The sequence below is a fragment of the Mustela erminea genome, chromosome 6 (assembly GCF_009829155.1).
Source record: "Mustela erminea isolate mMusErm1 chromosome 6, mMusErm1.Pri, whole genome shotgun sequence".
NCBI lineage: Eukaryota > Metazoa > Chordata > Mammalia > Carnivora > Mustelidae > Mustela > Mustela erminea.
The window spans coordinates 144,229,983-144,242,638 of record NC_045619.1 but is presented as its reverse complement, the minus strand read 5'-3'; the positions used below and the strand labels follow the sequence as shown (position 1 = coordinate 144,242,638).

General features: G+C 56.9%; 1 long non-coding RNA gene across 1 annotated transcript; it reads right to left on the bottom strand.

The window, feature by feature from the left end:
• Nucleotides 1-6,964: 6,964 nt before the first annotated feature.
• LOC116594466 lies at nucleotides 6,965-12,369 on the bottom strand. The gene is made up of 3 exons (XR_004287237.1): nucleotides 8,601-12,369; nucleotides 7,472-8,051; nucleotides 6,965-7,337 (listed from the first exon to the last, which is right to left on the bottom strand). It is a non-coding gene; the product is annotated as an uncharacterized LOC116594466 (long non-coding RNA).
• Between the last annotated feature and the right edge of the window lie 287 nt (nucleotides 12,370-12,656).

The window sequence follows — 12,656 nt, the reverse complement described above, 5'->3', positions numbered from 1 at the left end:
GGCTGCCTACGGCTTATGCCCGAGATGTTCCACATCACAGTGTCGGACCCTGCTCCCCTGGACGACCGGGCCCTCCTGCTCTTTAACCATGCTCCAAACCCGGCCCTCCTGCGCGGGCGACACTGCTGCTCTCATGCCCCTCTCCCTCGCCCCCTGCAGTCCGCACCCCCCTGCGGACCCTGCACTGCCCACCGCCCATGCTGGCTGGCCGGTCTCCTGCACACGCAGGCCCTTTCGTGGCCACTCCCTCGCGCTTCTGAGCACCTTCAGCAGCTTTCTGACCAGAGGACCATGCCCTCACGCCTCACGAGATCGCCCGCGTCTGCGTGGTCTGTGCTCCCGAGCTCCCACGCTCGGGGCCCCAGGCACCTGTGCTCCTGCCCCTGGCTGGCTTCCCTACTTTCCCCGGGGAGGGGCTTCTCCTCCTTCGTGGGCCTGATGTGCCTAGGGGAGGCATCTGCAAGCCCCTGGTTTCTCAGCCTGGAGGTGCCCTGCCATCCTGGGCACCCCGATGGGGGGTGGGTACAGGGGTGCGCAGTGTATTTCCCCCTGGGTGTCCATGTGTTCATGTCTCTATAAGAAGAACAGGAAGAAGGAAGGGCCTGGCCGAGGCTGTGTGAAGGTGGCTGTGTTACTGTGAGCGTCATCGCCAACATGGAGCTGGTTCCCGGACCACCTGTGCAGTCCTGCTCCTTTCTCATTCCTGATCCCAACAGGGAGGCCGAGCGAGCACATCTGCCATTGCTGCGCACTGCACAAAAGGTCTGTCCCTCCATCAGCCAGCTTCGTGCCATCCTCAGAAATGCTGGTACTTGTTTGATGACAAATTTCAACAAAATCACATTATCCACTTTCTTGGACTTAGAAATTCAAGGTCAGATTACTTATGGCTCATGTGTGAGAATTTGGGGATTGCATTAGCCTTTGAAGGGAGCCAGAAAACAGTGTTTGAGACAAACTTACTCCTAGTCACTGTCCAAGGAAGTTCTGAGAAGCCCGGGACCTCGGGTGCCCGAAAATGGGGCTGAGTCAGGAGGGTGGGGTTCCCGAACCTTCTGAGACTGTTCGCAGAAACACACGCGAGAAGCACACCTTCACTGCTCTGAGAGTCCGCCCTCAGCGGTGACTATAAAGACGAAAGGTCCACCTGCTGAGGAGCCCAAGGGGCGAAGCTGGGCGTGAGCGGTCGTAGACTCAAACAGGGGTTCCCGCAGTTCGCTCAGCGGCTTCCGCACAATCATGTGTGTCCTTGCCTTGCACGAAGCACACCCAGCTAAGAGTCAGCCGTCGGGAGCACCGCACGCTCTACGCCCGGATCTGGCGGCGGCCAGTGGAGGATGCAGGGAGAGAGAAGAAATGGGAGGAAAACCACCGCTGGTCCCACACTCCTGGGCTCGCGCCATGCACAGCCCCCGAGGGTCCCAGACATGGGCAGAGCATCTGCCTTTCTTGTTCCGAGGTTTGGCCTGAAGCTGAGCCCCAGGCCTCGTGTCTTGGTGGGGTCTGCGACCAGGGGCCGACAAGCCCTTCAAGTGCCCCGCTGCCCTTCCCAGGGAGCACATTTCTTTACTTCTAAAACTTACAAGGGACGTGGACTGTGGCCAAAACCAAGATGACAGATCACAATACGTGGGTCACTATAAGGCGGTGTTGGTGACGTGTGGGGTGCCCTGGGTGTGGGGTTGATATTGTTGGCGAAAGGAGTGTTTCTGAGAGCGGGTTGTTGTGATAGCCACCTCCTGATGTCTGTTCCCTTGTGGCTGAGACACCGTCCGCAGCAAAGCCCAAGGCTTCCGTCAGAAAGGCCGGGAGTCTGTGAATGCTGCTCCCACACAGGATGGGGGTTCCTGGGTGTCCCTGGAACATATCCTGCGGCCATTTGCCAGACTCTGACACAACGGACCACCAGCAGTATGACCATAGCACATCTTAATGTGTGTCTTGGTTTTTAAGTTTCATATCCGAAATGTGTAAACAAGTGAGTTTTCGCTGGGAGATTACAGCCTGGAACCGGGGGTTCTGAGGCTGACTAAGAAGGGTGAATACTCAGCCGCTGCAGAGCCCTTGGGCTGCCGGGCAAGGTCAGGCTTCTGGTGGCCTCTGGTGCCATCACAGCCTCAGGCTCCACCCACCATCTCAGAGATCTAGCTTGTAGGACAAACTAGACGGGTAGCCGGGTAGGAGTGCAGGAAGAGTGAGGTGGTGCCACACGGCTGGTCAAACACGACACCTGCTGTGTGGAGGTGTGGCCAAGCTGGTTGGGAATGCACACGCAGGCTCTGTCCCCAAACACTGTGACCAGGGCTCCGGGAGGGGCCGCTGGTGGACGTCCTGTGACGATGACTCAGCGAGCCCTTGGAAACCACACCCGTGCTTGCGCCAAACCACCGGCCCTCCTGGGCAAGCGAGTGTGGATCAGAAACGTTTGTGGGACAGGTTTGTCCCCAGAGCGTGCCTCCCCCGAAGCAGCAGCTCCTGCAAGCGTCACTGGGTTCTGCCCCTGCGCTGCCTTGCTGGGGGCAGAATGAGGAAACCGCTCCACTTCCTTGTCCCTACGTGGGGATAACAAAACCTCTGTTGGGGGGCGGTTGGGATTTCTATTGTGATAAGTCATTGGAAATAACTTACGTGAAGCCAAGTGCCTGGTATGCACACCCCTGCAGGTGGCCACTGTCACCTACTCCCCAGCCAGACAGCGGCACGGAGGCCACGACCCCGTGCTCTGACTCAGCCGTGAAATGTCCTACCGGCCCGTACCCAGGTGAGACGAGCAACGGTCGTGAGGTTGAGCGGAGCTGATGTGAGCCTGGCCGGGTCCGTACTCCTCTGCGTCGCCCGTGTCGTGGGCACGTGCGTGGCCGACGGTCGCAGGGCTTGGGAAGGGTGTGACATTGTCTTGTCGCAACAAATGGAAACACAGCGGGGTGGGGGTGGGGAGCTAGGCCTGGACTGACATTTGAACTGGAAACGCACGCACATTATTTTTACAGGTTCCCAGCAGTCAAGGAAAAAGCAGCGAGTTTGTTAATTGGTGATGGTTTACAGCAGAGTTGCTCGTTTGTGCGTTTACGTAAACCTGATTTGATCGCATCCCCTCGTGGCTGTCACTTGTTTTACTTACTAGCATGGACGTCTACCCAGTGCTCAATGTGGCGTCAGCCACGCGGCTGGTATTTTATAAATAGTTGTTGAGTTGAAGGGATAAGATACTAAGTTTCCTAAGAGTGTCCTTGGGGCACTGGGTGGCTCAGTGGGTTGAGCCTCTGCCTTCGGCTCAGGTCATGATCTCAGGGTCCTGGGATCGAGCCCCACATTGGGCTCCCTGCTCGGCCGGGGACCTGCTTCCCCCTCTCTCTCTGCCTGCCTCTCTGCCTACTTGTGATCTCTGTCAAACAAATAAATAAAATCTTAAAAAAAAAAAAAGGGTCCTAGAATTTCTCGTACCTTGCTCCTTCTCCTGGTGTGGGGGCACAGCCTTACCTACATTTTCAAATACAAAAACTCTGGATTTGAGGAAATGCGGTTTTCTCATGTGTAATACAGGCATTACTAGGAAGGATCCCATCCAACGGGGAGCCTTTGTCCAACTCTCATGACCAGATCACAGCCCTCGGGGACACAAGGAACAAAATCAAGGCCCGTCTGGAGCGGTATGACGCAGAGGACGGGGCCCCAGGACGTGTGCTCTGCAGTTAGCTGAGGTCAGGCCTGTCTCTGGGTGTCTGCAGGGCTTTCTCATCTGCACCCTAAGATTCCTGAAGGACAGATAACTGACACATGAACTTGGCCTCCCACTGGCATTGCCACTTGGAATTGGCCTCGTAAACTTGATTTTTTTTTTTTTTTTTTACTTACTGCCTCTTGATTGCGTCCATTTCCTAAACTGCAGTGCAGCTGACATACCGTGTTCTATCAGCTTAAATCTAATGCAACCCTGTGCACGGCTCAGTGCTGCCCACGTGAGTGGGGTCCCCGACCTCAGCACAGCGTCTTGCAGCACGACTCCCCGGATCCCCTGTGCTGTGATCAGCAAAGGGTGGCGCATCTGAAGAACACTGAATTCCGCTCTGTCTTCCGCTGAACGGAGACATAATTACACACGGCCATGTGTAAGGTCCTGGTGTCCCGAGTGACGGTTTTGCACACCTGCGCGTCCAGAAATGCTCATCACGGCAGCGCTACCGGACCACCCCGCGCCCACGCCTCTCGTGACTACCATCTCTTTCTTGCGACGAGGCCGTTGAAGACCCACGCCTCACAGCTTTCAAGCATGTGATAGAGCATCGGTAACTGTAACCATCACACGGGACGTCAGGTCCCTGGGACTTATCCATGCGATAACTGAACGTCCTAACCTTCAAAGGACACCTCCCCTCTTCCCCCAGCCCCAGCCCCCGGCCACCAGCGTCCCGCTGTCTGGGTCTTTGGGTCTGATGTCTTTCGATTCCCCGATGGAGTGATACCACGCGGTACTTGTCTGTCTTGCTTCACACAGCATCACACACTCCAAGTGCACCCCTGTTGTCGCAAACGGCAGGATTTCCTTCTTTCTTCACTGGGTTTCCGTATGTTCCGCACCTTCCCGTCCGCCCACCGCTCGCGGACGCTTCGGCCATCTGCTCTGGGGAACACGCCGCAGGGAACGTGGGGCCGCCGGTATGGTTTCCGTGTCCTGATTCCGCGTCCTTTGGGCAGACACCAGCAGTGGGATTGCTGGACTATAGGGCGGCTCCGTTTCCAGCTTTCCGAGGACCCTCCACACTCGTCCAGAGCGGCTGCCCCGGCTCGCCTTCCCACCGGCCGTGCACGGGGGCTGCCCTCTGTCCCCACCTCGCCACAGCCCTCCGTTCCTGTGCACGGGAGTTAGCCGTCCCGACAGCTGTGCGCGGTCCCTGCTGCGCTGGCCAGTGATGCTGAGCGTGTCTTCACGTACCTGTCGGCCGTCTGGATGTCTTTGAAGACGTATCTGTTCGAGTGCTCTGCTCATTCTTTTTTTTTTTTTTTTAAGATTTTATTTATTTATTTGTCAGAGAGCGAGAGAGCGAGCACAGGCAGGCAGAGAGGCAGCAGAGGCAGGGGGGGAAGCAGGCTCCCCGCGGAGCAAGGAGCCCAATGTGGGACTCGATCCCAGGACCCTGGGATCATGACCTGAGCCGAAGGCAGCCGCTTAACCCGCTGAGCCACGCAGGCGTCCCGCTCGGCTCATTCTAAAAGTCAGATGAGGTTGTTTTTTGTTTTTGCTGTTGAGGAGCGTGAGTTTCTGGATGTTGGCCCCTTGTCAGAGGTGCAGTCTGCAAACATTCTCTCCCTTTCTGCAAGGTCCCTTTTACACTCAGTCGTTTCCTTCTCTCTACAGAAGCTTTTTGTTTGATGCGACCCTATTTGTCGCTGTTTGCTTTGCTACTTTGTGCCTCCGTGTCACATCCGTGAAACCCTTGCCAAGACTCATGTCAAGGGTTTTTATGGTTACGAGTGTTAAATTTAGCTACTTAATCCATTTCAAGTCAGTTTCTGCTGCCTCCTCCCAGGACCGCAGGCGGGACATTAGCACCAGCAGCTCACGTGTGGCAGCCCTGGGTGTGTGACGCACTGTGTGTGTTCCTGATCCCTGTAACCTCTGAAAAAATTGCAGCCATCCTCAAGCTGATACTTTGTAGAATAAACGTAGTAAATGTCAATGTGATAGAAAATAGTAATGTCTGTTCACACGGACTTTTAAAAATCTTGGGTCATCATATTAAAAGTGAACTTAATGTCATTATTAAATACTATATTAAGGCATTTAAGAGTATGGCCCCGTGGAATCAGGTATGCTTGGTCTTAACCTAAGTTAATCCCTTGGAAATTTCATAAAAAGAAAGAAAAGTCTGCTTCAACCTTGTCTCTCCCACAGACAGAGACAGAAGATGCTGACGGCGCAGGTGCACAGCCCGTTTGTGGAGGCCGTCGGGGAGCTCTCAGCGGGTCGTGGCTGCTGCGACGCTCCACGATGCTGCTGTTCTCTGCGGCGGCGCACACCCGCCCGGTCCGGAGCCAGGACCCGCGGTGATGGGACACACGCCACCAGTTTTAACTGGGTTTCTTTCTTCAAAGGCCGTGTGATGTGCGGCACCTGGGTGCTTTCGTTGGTTGAGCGTCCGACTCTTGATTTCAGGGTCGTGATCTCAGGGTCGTGAGTTCGAGCCCAACGTTGGGTTCTGTGCTCAGTGGGGAGTCTGCTGGGATTCTCTCTCCCCTGTCCCCTGCTCCCACACTTTCTCTCTCTCACTCTAAAATGGATAGATAAGTCTTTTTTAAAAAAAGAAAATTTCTTGGGAAGAAAAGCAGTGCTATGAAACGATCAGATACCGAGCACATTATCTGACTCATATATGTCAGCTTCAAGTTGTTTTTAATTATTTTTCACTGCATGGTCCCCAACTTATGACGGTTCAACTTACAGCTTTTTGACTTCATAATGGGGTGAAAGCAACCCACGTTCAGCAGAAAACACACTTGGAATTTTGAATTCTCTGATCTGGTCCCCAGTGAGTGGCAGGACGATGCTCTGAGATGACCCAGGTCAGCAGCTCCCCGTTGGGGCGCGGTCACGGGGTAACGGCTGGTCCACGGAGAGCCGTCCTGCACCCAGACAGCCGTCCCGTCACGTTCAGTGCGGGACTCGGTGATCGCAGGAGCTGTGCGGCCCCTCGGTGTGCCAGCGGCTTTGTGCGGGGCCGTGCTGCCCAGCGTGGGCTGACGGAAGTGCTCCGAGCGCACGGACGTCAGTCCAGGCCATGCTGTCTGGTGGGTCAGGGGTACCAAGCGCATTTTAGCTTTTTTTTTTTTTTTAAAGATTTTATTTATTTATTTGACAGAGAGAGATCACAAGTAGGCAGAGAGAGAGGAGGAAGCAGGCTCCCTGCTGAGCAAAGAGCCCCATGCGGGGCTCGATCCCAGGACCCCAAGACCATGACCTGAGCCGAAGGCAGAGGCTTAACCCACTGTGCCACCCAGGCGCCCCTCATTTCATTTTTTAAATATAATGGGTTAGAGCACAGTTGCTCACACTAGCCAGTGTAGAGTGGGCCCATGAAGAGAAATGGGAAAGACAGAGAAGTGGGCCAGGCTGAAGACAGGAAAACGCCCCATGGGTGAGGCCATATTGGCCGGAGACAGAGCACGGCCTGGAGTGCCCAGCCCTGAGGCGCCGGCCTCTGGCCCTCCTGCTGGAAGTTTCTCACGTCCACCATGGCCCCAGCTCTCCAACCTTCACGTGCTCATCCTAATTCTTTTCCTTTCTGAGTGTTACAACTCACGTCTTCGGAACACCAACACGGCACCCTGCCGCAGAGGTCCTGCAAACGCGCGTAACTCCGTAAAATAAGACTAGAACCTTATGCGAATTAATCCCGATGGAACGTGAGCTCTGAAGACGCGTGTGGACGGAAGCAGAGTGTAAGGAGAGGGGAAGCGGCCGGGAGCTACTCACTAGCGTCCTCCCCCGTGGCCGGAGGGCTCCGAAGCCACCTGTCCGTTCCCGCACGAGCGGCAGCAGGCGTGTGGTTTTGCCTGAGTAGATGGTTTGGAGAACGTCTGTGCCTGTGTCAGCCCTTGCGGTTCCGGCTGGGGGCAGATGACGGAAATGGGGTATTGCCTGCCCCGCATTGGTTTGGTTATAAATTCAAATTTTCTAGCTCCACCGTGTATCCTGATTGGAGCTCACGTTTCTAAATACCTGAATTGTGGACTGAGCCTGTCCTCAGGGAGTGACCCTTGAAAGGCCGGCATGGGGACAGTTAGCACCGTTTGCAAATAACCGTTTCTTGCCCTTCTCCTGCATCCTGTTCCGTGGGGCTGTGGCTGGCGGAGGAGCCGAAGGAGGAACACTCGACGGTCAAACCCGCAGTCTCAGCACAGCGGTCGGCAGGCAGCCCAGGTGGCCCTGCAGATTGATGACGGGCCTGCACCGTGCAAGACAGAGAGCATGCTGCTGCGACGGGCGCCCTGTTTGCGGCCACCACGTCACTCAGACGACACAGACCAGTACGTCCTGAGAGGCCGGGGAGCTTCTGTGTGGAACAAGCAGTGGGGAAGGCCCTTGGCTGGTTGCTACTCCGAGAGCCGGTGGCAGGACTAGGATACGCTTTCATCACACAGAACTTCACAATCAGTAACTGAGCTTGTGACAACGTTTTAATCATCAAAATGGGTACTCTGGCTGGTTTTACTCCGAGGGGTGGTGGACGGTCTGACCCTGAGCACCAAGAATTCAGGTGTTGCAACAGGAACGTGCTTATCTTGGTCTTTTTGGGTGTCACACAGAATGTCAGTATTTTTTTAAAACGTTTCATTTACTTGCGAAAGAGACAGGGAACAGTTGGTGGGGGGCAGAGGGAGAGGGAGAAGCAGGTTCCCCACTGAACGGGGAGCCCGATGTGGGGCTCGATCCTGGGACCCTGAGATCATGACCTGAGCTAAAGGCAGACACATCACCGACTGAGCCCCCTAGGTGTCCCAGAATGTCAAACTTAAGAAATTCTGCCTGCACCTAATTTAGAATCACTTGGAAATTAGTCATGCAAGCCAAAGTGCACGGATTACAAACCTTCGGTTATCACCTTTTATTTTCTTTCAGAAAAGAGGTATAAGATTTCATCAAAACGGAAGGTCCTTTAGGAGACTGTAAAATGGAGACGGTTTCAATGGTGAGTTCCTCTAACAGAATGAGGCACGTACCATCCCTTAGGTAAAGCACGGAAACATCCCTATTGATGGCAGGCAGCACGGCACAGGCAGCACGGCCCTGCCTGCCTGTTGTTCCCAGAAGAGACCCCACCGTGCACACACACAGCCCATGCTGGAGTCAACACCAGTGTCGTGGGATCGTTCGCAGCACATGACCCGCAGTGCCTTCGCTCCTCCATCCCCACGGATCACCAAATACGGCAGCGGCCCTAAAGAGGTCAGGCGCTAAGTTACTCCTCAAACGCAGCGCAGCGAGGAAAGTGGCTTTGGGGTCCGTTTCCAACTGTGCCACTCAGCAGCTGGTGCCAGGAAACAGACCGGCCGACCTCTCCAATATCAAAAACCCTTATCTGCAGAATGAGACAATCACGTCCACCTCACCGAGCTATGGTAAGAAGTAACCGTCACCCGGCAAATCGTAGAGGCACCCTGTGGGGCTGTTGTGATGTAAGGCCGAAGGAATGGACTCCAGTGGAAACTCAGCCTGTTGCCCTAAGCAAGCACCGACGGCACCCAGGCAACATTGACAAGGTTTTCCCGCGCAGCTACCGTGCACCAAGCACCCCGACAGATGCTTCCCGCTTACAGCCGAGCCTCACACCAGCCCTCTCCGCAGGCACGATTCCTGCCCGCAGTTTGTAAGCGGAGGAACTGAAGCTGAGCCGAGTTGCGCGCCTCAGCCAAGATCGTGTGGGGTGGGGACAGGGCTCAGAAACAGACCCACGGTCTCAGCCCACCGCGCAGCTCTGAAGAGCGGGTTACGCGGCCTCTGTGGAGGGGGTTCGAAGGCTGTCACTGCCCTGCGTGGAATGAAGGTGCGGCCCCAACGGACTCACACCCCGGCCACGCTAACACGACATCCGTCCTGCTGCTGCACTTCAGCAGGACTCACAGCAGGACTCACAGACCCGAGCGGCAGACGCCGTGCGGACGTCGCCGTTACAGTAACACACCCCACTTGCTAGCTACTGATCAGTGTGTCCCCCGGAACCCATGTGTTGAAGACCCAATCCCCAAAATGATGGTATGAGGAGGTAGAGCCCATGTGTCGGGACGGGGTCCTCAGCCCCAGGAGCTCCCATGCCCCGCCCACGGCAAGAAGGTGACTCCTAGGAACCACGGAGAAGGTCCTCGCCAGGATGCAAGCGTGCCAGCGCCCTGACCCTGACCTGCAGCCTCTGGAGTGCTGGAAGTGAACTTCTGTCCTTTAGCAGCCTCCCTGCGTGTGGTCGCTAGTGACAGCTGTCCCAGGGGGCTGGGGCACCAGGTCACGTCATTACAGTGAAATTCCCCTGGAGTTTTTAGTGTCACGTTAGAGGTAAGCAAACCTTTCGCCTCTTCATCCTTCAGCAACTTCCCTCATAACCAACCCCACCCATGACTGAAAGACACACACATACGGACCTCCTGTGCGGACTCAGCTGACGTCCCCTGGGCCAGCAGTGGAGGCACCATTGGTTCATGCCAGGAGACCGTGGTCAGGAGACGGTGGTCAGGAGACCATGGCCCGGGAGACTGTGGGCCAGGAGAGCGTGGACCAGGAGATTATGGGTTGGGACCCTGAGGTCTAAAAGGCCATGGGATGCACAGCCGCGGGTCAGGCTGTGGTGGAGAAACCAGGACCTAAGCATGGGGAGCCATACGGATGGGCAGAGCTTGCCTGTGGCGGGTGCATATCTGCGACGAAAAGAAGCGCCCTCCTGCCCACTCCAGGGGCCGCGCAGCTCGTCAGCACGTCAGCACGGAGTGAGCTGGTCCGCAGCCGGCTGGCTGGCTGCAGGCTACTCGGGATCCGGGCCTGCAGCCTCAGAACCCAAGACCTTCATGTCCCTTGTCGCTCTGGCCGAGGCACCCACACTGGCTGTTCACACGCGAGGTCCCATGCTCCCTCGCCCGCGGTGCGGCTCAGTGGGACAACAGGAGCAGCACGAGGCCAGATCCCCCATGTCACGGCCCCACTGCAGCCTTCCATCTGCCCGTTCCAACCGTTCTGGAAGGCCCGGGGCGCTGCTGGTACTGTGAGGAATGGCGGGAGGCCGACACACTCCCTGCTGTCCAATGGGCTATCTCTTTGGGAAATTAGGTGGACCCAGGGGACATCTAGGCACCAGCCCAAAGCAGCACAGGTCCATGCCAGACGCATGGGCCAGAACAGCTTCTGGGGACCCAGGGACATGACCCCAGACGCGCTGGAGGGGTCCTAACGCTTTGGCACCGGACAGCTACCAATGGCCGAGTGACTAATCCCCACACAAAGTCTCCTTTCAAGCGAGAAGCCTGGTCACACTTCCCTGGCCGAGACGCGGCTGCATGGCCTGCCCGCGTCAGAATTACAGCAACAGGAACGTGCAACAGAGGAGACCCGTCCACAAAACAGAGCTTGGAGTACAAGGCTGGCTGAAGTCGCCAGGAAGCCCCACAGGGCACCCTCGAGGGTGGTCCCCCGCAGCCAAGGTTTACAGCCGCCCCAAGTCTCGCTCTCTGAGGAGCCCAGTAACCAGACATCTCCAGACACGGTCGGAATCAGCTCAGGAATTGGTGAGCTGCCCTCACTGAGGGTGTCAGTGAGGAGAGGCCCCAGAGACCAGCAGCCTCTCCACGGCGAGCGGCTTGCTCTTAGTGGCCTGGAACACACACCTGCGCCCGAGGAAGCCATGCTCAGCCAGGCCAAGTGCAGGTGGGGAGGGTAGGACTTAGATTCTCAACACACGGGGTGGTGTGGCATGCGAGGTACTTCTGCACAGGAGTGCAGCTCTGGGCCCGCGATGCTCAGGCACACAGACCCGCTGGGCAGCTGGGCAGCTCCTGGCGCGTGGCCTGGTGTGCCCATGGCTCCTGTCCCATGTCACACCCACAGACGCATTAGAGCACAGGCTGGTTCACGGGTCTCTTCCGTTTGTGGGCTACTCCCCGTCCCTGGCGAGCAGCGAGTAACTCAGGTTCTGCATGACCCCACTCTCTGAGGGATGATTTCATTACCACATGTGGCAACTGAGACTCTGATAAGAAACCCGGCATTTACTACACTTTACGGCAATGCTCAGGACACCACCTTGTGCTGACTCAAATAAGTTTTCATGTAAAAGTTAATGATCACCATATTAACTCCTCTTGTGCCTTGCGCTTTTGCACACATCTTCGTGTTCCCACAAACGATCCTTCAGAGGTGGCATCGTTTCGCCACTTGAGGAAGAGGGCCCAGGGCTAAGAGCTGCTGGGTTTCCTGCCAGAGTGCAGGCAGCTGGCAGGGGCAGACCCAGGATGCGGACAGGGGCCTCGGACTCTCCATCATCAGTGCCCATTGTTTTAGGCAAATAGGATTCCAAACTCAGGAGGGCACAGTAAATGCCGAAGACCTGTCAGTTCTTCGCGGATGGGGTTTATACGATTCTCTCGGTTTCTTCGGACACGCATGTTAATACACCTGCTCCCCGTCCAGAGCTGTTTTTTCTCTCAACCAAGGGCTGAATGCAAAAGTGACAGGACCTGCTCGAAGGCCCCCAGAAGGCAGAGAAGCAGAATGGCCGCGGGTCCAGAACCGCGGCACCGGGCCAGGCCGTCCAGGCTCAGACCCAGGTCACCGGACGGGCCGTGGGACCGCGGGCAGTGAGAGCCTTGCCGTGCCTTGGTTTCCCCATGCTGCGCGAGCTAACGCGGTCCGGGGCTCAGACGGGGCCGCACAGGGTCGCACCTACGCAGCCTTGCCCGACGCCCGGGGCTGCGTCCCCACCCCCGGCCCTCGGTGGGACCCCCGCGGGCTCGCGTCCCCGGCCCCTGGGCGCTCCGACGCACGCGCAGCCCTCCGCCTCGGACGAGGCCGCGCCCCTGTGCTGCCGGGACTTCGAGTCTCCGAACCGTGGCCGGGGTCTGAGCTCACGGCGGCCCGCGGCGCCGTCTCGCCCTCCCAGCACTGGGTCAGCCCGGCTCCT